Source organism: Erithacus rubecula (genome assembly GCF_903797595.1).
Source record: "Erithacus rubecula genome assembly, chromosome: 5".
Lineage (NCBI taxonomy): Eukaryota > Metazoa > Chordata > Aves > Passeriformes > Muscicapidae > Erithacus > Erithacus rubecula.
The window spans coordinates 47050192-47056492 of NC_136687.1; positions in this window are offsets into that span (position 1 = coordinate 47050192).

Consider the following 6301-nt stretch of genomic DNA (forward strand, 5'->3'; position numbering starts at 1 on the left):
AAAATAAACATAACAAAAATTAATTAAATAAAGTTTGGGAAAATACACTGGTGTTTATCACTACTAAGAGTTCTCTGCTTGTTGTGTGGGGAGTTTGTATGAAATTACCATTATCTTCCTCCCCTAAGACTAAAATTTTGAGTGACTTGTTTTTTGGATCCCAGAGGAATGAAGGACATTCAGGCATAAGTAGTCATGAAGCAGACTAATTTTATTCTCTCCACGGGTAATACACTCAATGATTTGAAATGATTGATAATATTTTATATTTCAGAGGTTTGTGTTTCCCTCCAAAATGAGATAATTACTAGATTTAACAACAACAGAAATATCTTTTCTTAAATGTTCAGCTATCACTGCAGCACTTTAAAAAAGAGTGGCACTGAGTCATCAGTTGAATTCAGTAAGCAATACTAATTGGAAGTGTCACTGATTTTTCTCACTTACACAGTCAAATGACTGGAGTGAAAAAACACCTAGGAGGCATCACAAGACTGAAGGTTAAAACAGATCAGAAATGATGGAAACACAACATTGGGATTTGAGTTTCACTTGGCAAGTGTTTGATGTACACTACAATCTTGCTCAAAGCGAGACATCTAAGAAAAATAGTGGTAATAACTAAAGCAAAATATCTTCTGCAAATGCTTGTGCCAAAGTTCTGCACTGACTCTCAGAGCTGGTCTACCAAGGGTACTGGGTGAGCACCAGTCTTGGTTGGATGGTTCCAGTTCACTGTGGGAGTCAACTACAGGATGCAGATCAGAACACAACATGAATTCCCTGAAGCAGAGAGGGTTTTGTGGTGCCAAACACCCCCTCCTGTTCTGTCAGCTTGAGAGATCCCCTTCCCCACACCAGGCTGGCTCCCCACTGCTCCCTGCTCAGGAATCGAGGCAGCACACCCTGGGCTAATGACAGCCACAACTCTCCACTGGGTGCAGAGATGCTGGGAAAAAGGCAGGAATGAATAAATGCCTGAAGTCCAAGGAACACAAACACTGCTCTTTCCTTGTTGCCTGCAGTAACTGTTCCTGGTGGGCACCAGGCTTCCAGTTCTGTGGAGCCCCTGAGCAGCCTGGCCAGAGCTCACGTCTGCCAGGCAGTGGCTGCCTCAGGACAATGGCCACAGAGCCCAAAACACCATTAGGCCATTTCCTAAACCCTCCATGTTTCCCTGCTTCTGTGGTGCCATGTGAGTGGGCTCAGGGTAAGCACAGGCAGAAATGCCTCTGTCTTCTCCTGCCCAAAGCAGAGGGGAAGAGACCCTGTGTGATGGGGACACCAGTGCCAGTGTTCCTCTGCCTGCAGGGCTGGGGCTCTCAAAATCAGAGACAGTGAAGGCAAAGCAGGGGTCTAAACCAAAGTGCTTGCTCTCTGTCTGCAGATTCCAGAAATAATTTAGGGCAATAAACATGGCCACAGAAAGTGGCAATTTCTGAGTATAATTTTAAAAAGATATTCATGGCTTTATTTACAATGTATTCATGCACCCACAGATTTTAAGTGTACCAAAGCAGGATTTTACTTTGCTTGCCACGTTGATGCAGACATGCAAGCAGAAAAAAAACAAAAGGAGACTAAGCTGTCAGTAGATGACCAAGTCTGTTTATCTTTGTCCCTTACTCAGAATTACAGGGAAATATCTTGTGTTTAGACTGTTTTCACTACTTTTTGTTAGCATAAAACAAAGATAGAAGACTTTAACTGCTTTGAAAGGCAAAAAGCAAGTCTTTAAGCACTGTGCTGTATTTACCAAGAAACTATGTTGCCTGCTTTGAAATTATATACTCCACTGTTTTCTTAGTCATAACATTAGGAAATATTTTTCTAGGTCTTATAAAATACTTATCAGTAAGTCCCTGTACATATTTGACAAGCATACTGGAACATTCAATTTACAGGACTTCACTCTCATTGTATTTATATCTCTCTTACTGCACTCCTGACTCTGGGTGCACAGTGTATTCCTCAGGCATTTACTTTCTTAGGCTCAGGCAGTACACACAGCAAGCATATGCTGAGTCCCTGCACCACGGTGGCCCTTGCTCTGACCCAGCAGCTTTGTCTCTGGTGAGCTACAGAAGCAGATCCCATCCCATGGAATCAATGGTCAAAGTCCCAGTGGAGGATTTTCAGTAAGGGCCATCCCTATCCTGTTTATTTATACCACAACTATTTCCACTGACCACCTGTAGCCAGGTGAGTGAGAACAGAACCCAATCCTTTAACAGCTTTTGTTACCACCAGCAAAGCAAGTAAACAAGAAGTGCTTTCTTGTAAACAAGAGTTGCCAAATCACTCTTCCTATCTCAATGTCACCCAAGATTAATTAAATTAGAACTATTCCTCTTACACTGAGGCTCCTAAAGACAAAAAGTACTTAATTTGTTCCTGCTCTGTTGACTGTGAAGGAAGAAAAAAATTCAAGAGAGTTAAATACAGGTATGGAGCAGTGACCCATGGTTATGATAGATGAGATCTGTGACATGTTTATAAACAGGTTAAAATAACATATGCATTGTAGAAATGGGATGTATAAAATAAACCAACTTGTATGTTTGACTGTCTTTACTCTTTGAAAATAGTGCTAGTCTGTATTTTTAGAGTGTTTTTCTTAATTTACCTTGGCTCTGTTTTACAAATTCATTTCCTGTGGGAAACCTGTTAAAGGCCATACTGAATTACCCAGGGAGCTGGAGGACCAAAAAAAAAAGAAAAAGTTTCCAAGATATATCATCAAAATATATATATTTTTAAGCATTTTGTTAATATCAACAAATAACAGAAAATAGAAATAGAATAAAACTTCAATACATCAGTTAGATCATAATGTACATGTTCAGTGGTATCCAAATGGTCTTCCAGAAAGAAACTGGAAATTACCAGTGATATTTTAATGTCCAAGTGGATGATTCAGGGGCAATGAATCCCTTTTTTAAAATACCTCTTACACACTGTGAAGAAATTAATACAGCGACAGGTTCAATTAATCAGAAGTGTTTGCAAATCAACTCATGTTATACTTTTGCATTCATGCTATTTGTTCAATCATGTCAAAACAATTAGGACAAGTAGAACAGAAGAAGTCCAGGATTAGCCTTCTTTACTACCCCTTATGCATTTTTAATTTTCCTTGACTAGGAAAAAATAAAATTGAATTGGTGGGCTCAAAAATATCAGAAAGAAGCACATTGTTTTAAAATGACCAGAAATACATTTAAACTGGGAGATTATATAATTTCTAACGACAAGAACTGTGGAGTTATGGAGCAGTGTTCCAAGATAAGTAGAAGGGTGAAGAGCCAAATTGTCTTATGGCTGATTTGTAAAGGATATGTCAGGCTTGCCTGTTAGGGACAGGACTTGTAATTCAGGAGATCCCTACAGTGAGTGATTACTAGTAGTATTCTGTCTCCCAGGCAGCTACCACCACATGAGAGCTACTGCTAGAAACAGCCAGCTTCCTTTGGTGAGCAGAGGGGTGGAAACATGGCAAGACAGAGGACTTCAGATGCTGGCCAGGTCCAGAAGAGCCCTGCTGAGCTTTGCCAATGAGAAGGCTTGTCAGGGACTGAAGTGCCCAGCACCAAGGAAGAAATGGAAAGCACTCCCTGCTTAATTTGGCCTTGTAACACTCCAAGACACACAGAAAGGTTTGGAGGGTGCTCAGACTCATGGCTCTTGTTCTAATAAACAGAGTTTTCTTTCCATAGGCCTGATAATTTCAGTTTTCTTCATGCTGGTAGCTCCTTTAGGGTCAGCTCTTGATCTTTTTACTATATCTGAATGTTACATTTCTGCAGAAGCAGCTCTACCAGGTCACTGAGCCTCATTCTGCCCCGTGCAGAGAGACATAGGAAACACACACACATTAATGGCTGTCAGACTAATGGTGTCAGAACGACCCTCTAATATTTAATCTCTTTGACCAATGGCCAAGTCAATGCAGCTGTAAGAGTTTGCCTCAGAAGGAAGAGTCAAGGGAGCCTCTGAACCACAACAAAATTAATCTCAGAGTATTGTGCTAAAAGCAGGAGCAAGAGATAACAATGAAATATATTCCATACACTGTGAAATACTTCAGGACCAAGTACTAAACTAGAATACACTATGATTTTGCTTGAGACTGCTAGTTGCATTAGACTGCAAGTCTGCTTTACCTCACAACCAGTCCTGAGGAGGAATTCAGCCATGAAAGGAGTGACTGAAAAAGCCAGATAGTATAAACATGAATTTTTTTATGCCAGAAACAACAATATCACTTCCTTAATATCACTTAATTAGGGCCTTAGTTTCCTTGATTCCCAAAGAAGTTAATGTAGTTGATTCAGTCCAAGATTATGTCCTGGGATCCTCAGACACCAAAGATGATGCCAAGGGACCATCAATCCCAATGGTTTGGGCCTGGCTAGTTTACAATCTTGGCTTCCGTCCATGAGGCTCTGTTTATGAGACCTGGATACTAAAATGCTGTTTTCCTCTCCTGCCTCTTTAATTCATGGTGAAATTTGAACACTAGAGCACTCAACTTAGGAAAAACTAATTACAAAGCTTGAGTATGCAACCTTATTTAGAGTTTGGTATGGATTATAGTCCACAGGTACATTTCTCCAAAGACACATTTTATATTCTAGTTCTGTACCTCACAAGTTTAGAGCTAGAAAGTTTCTTTAGTATTACCCAGTTAGGCTTTAATTCTAATGATGCCTCAGCTATGGATATTTGTCATAACATCCCACACTTCTATTCCAGCTCTTTTTAATTAAAAAATGATTATTTCTTCCAGTGGAGCTACTGAGAGAAATCTATTTTCATTTAGCACTTAGGCCAGAAATGTTATTGCCACTCCTGCTGTAATTGTCTCTAGCCTTTATTAGTTTGTATCGATCTGAAAATCCACATTTTTTAATGTCTTCTAATTTTCAGTCTGAATTCAGCCTATAGTGAAGTAAATGAATAAGATTTTACCCCATCTATTTTTTCCTCTAGTACACTCTTGAACCATAAAAAATAGCTTCAGCTCTTTTACAGTTCAGATTTCTCACTTTGACAGACTTAACATTAGTTCACTGCCACACACCTCCAGAGCCAAACCCCTGCAGCACAGCTCAACAGGATAATAAATACTGGGGAAACGAAAAATAATCATAGTGCAGCTGCAACTGCTCATTACAAATTTATCTCTGGTGCTGTTTATCTAGAGGTTCCAGCCTTCTGCTCCATCCCAGCCAAACCTTCTGCAAGAGCAATCACCCCAAACCCTTGGCTGCTATGACTGCTGTGATGAGCTCTGAACCACACACTCCTACATCAAGCCTCAGAAGTCAGTGGCCACCTTGCTTTATACACCACTTGCTTTCCTCCCAGTTAGTCTTCAAGGGGATAAACAGGCACCTGACAAACTGACAGAGGCTGTACTCACTTATCAAACTCCCTTAGGCTTTTGACTGCTGCTGCTTTGCTACTCCTTTCAGACTGTCAGTGGCATAGCACACTGGAAATCAGGAGACATCAGCTTTGCCAGCAGTCTGCTACATGACCTCGGGGAGCCACTTCAGCTGATTTGACTTTTATTTCTACTTCTGCCATTTGTTGATTCTGTTTTTGATGAGAATATAAATCTGGGACAGATACAGTCTCCTACCATACTGATAAATGGCATCAAGTACAACATGACCACCTCTTTCTTGTGTTTCTAGATATTAATGTAATATAAAAAAGGAGCAACTAAATTAATCTTCTTTTCTATCAGTACCATTAGCTCCCTTAAATCAAGAGATGGTTGGTGGCTTGATGATGCTGAGGTGTGATATCCAGCCTAAGGTCATTATCCTCAGAGTAGCCTAAACTACACAGAATAATCACACAGAAGTACTTTTAACTTTTGGGGCTTGAGTCAATTGAACTGGAAACCTCTTAGTGCTTCTCAAGAGACCTTCAATGGTATGCAATGACTGGTTGTCTCAAGAAGCTTTACTGGACAAGAAGAAAATGACTCATGGCCTACTAGGATAAAAGTATAGTTGAGCTTTCTGGAGCCATTTCATAGCTCTGTACCTCAGAGCCATCTGGGCTTTGACAGGGACAGATATAACATGACTGGGCTGCCTTGCTCAGCATTTCCTTCCTCAGTTCCTTGCAGGGACCATGGATTGCCAAGCCTTTCTGAAGCAATCTGGCTTCTTTGGCTGACCCAGAAAACAAGGGCAGTGCATAAATGCTTGGCTACATAGGTTTTTATGGAAAACATCTCATAATTTGTCTCTCTTAACCCTCTAAGCTCCAAATGCTGAGGCCA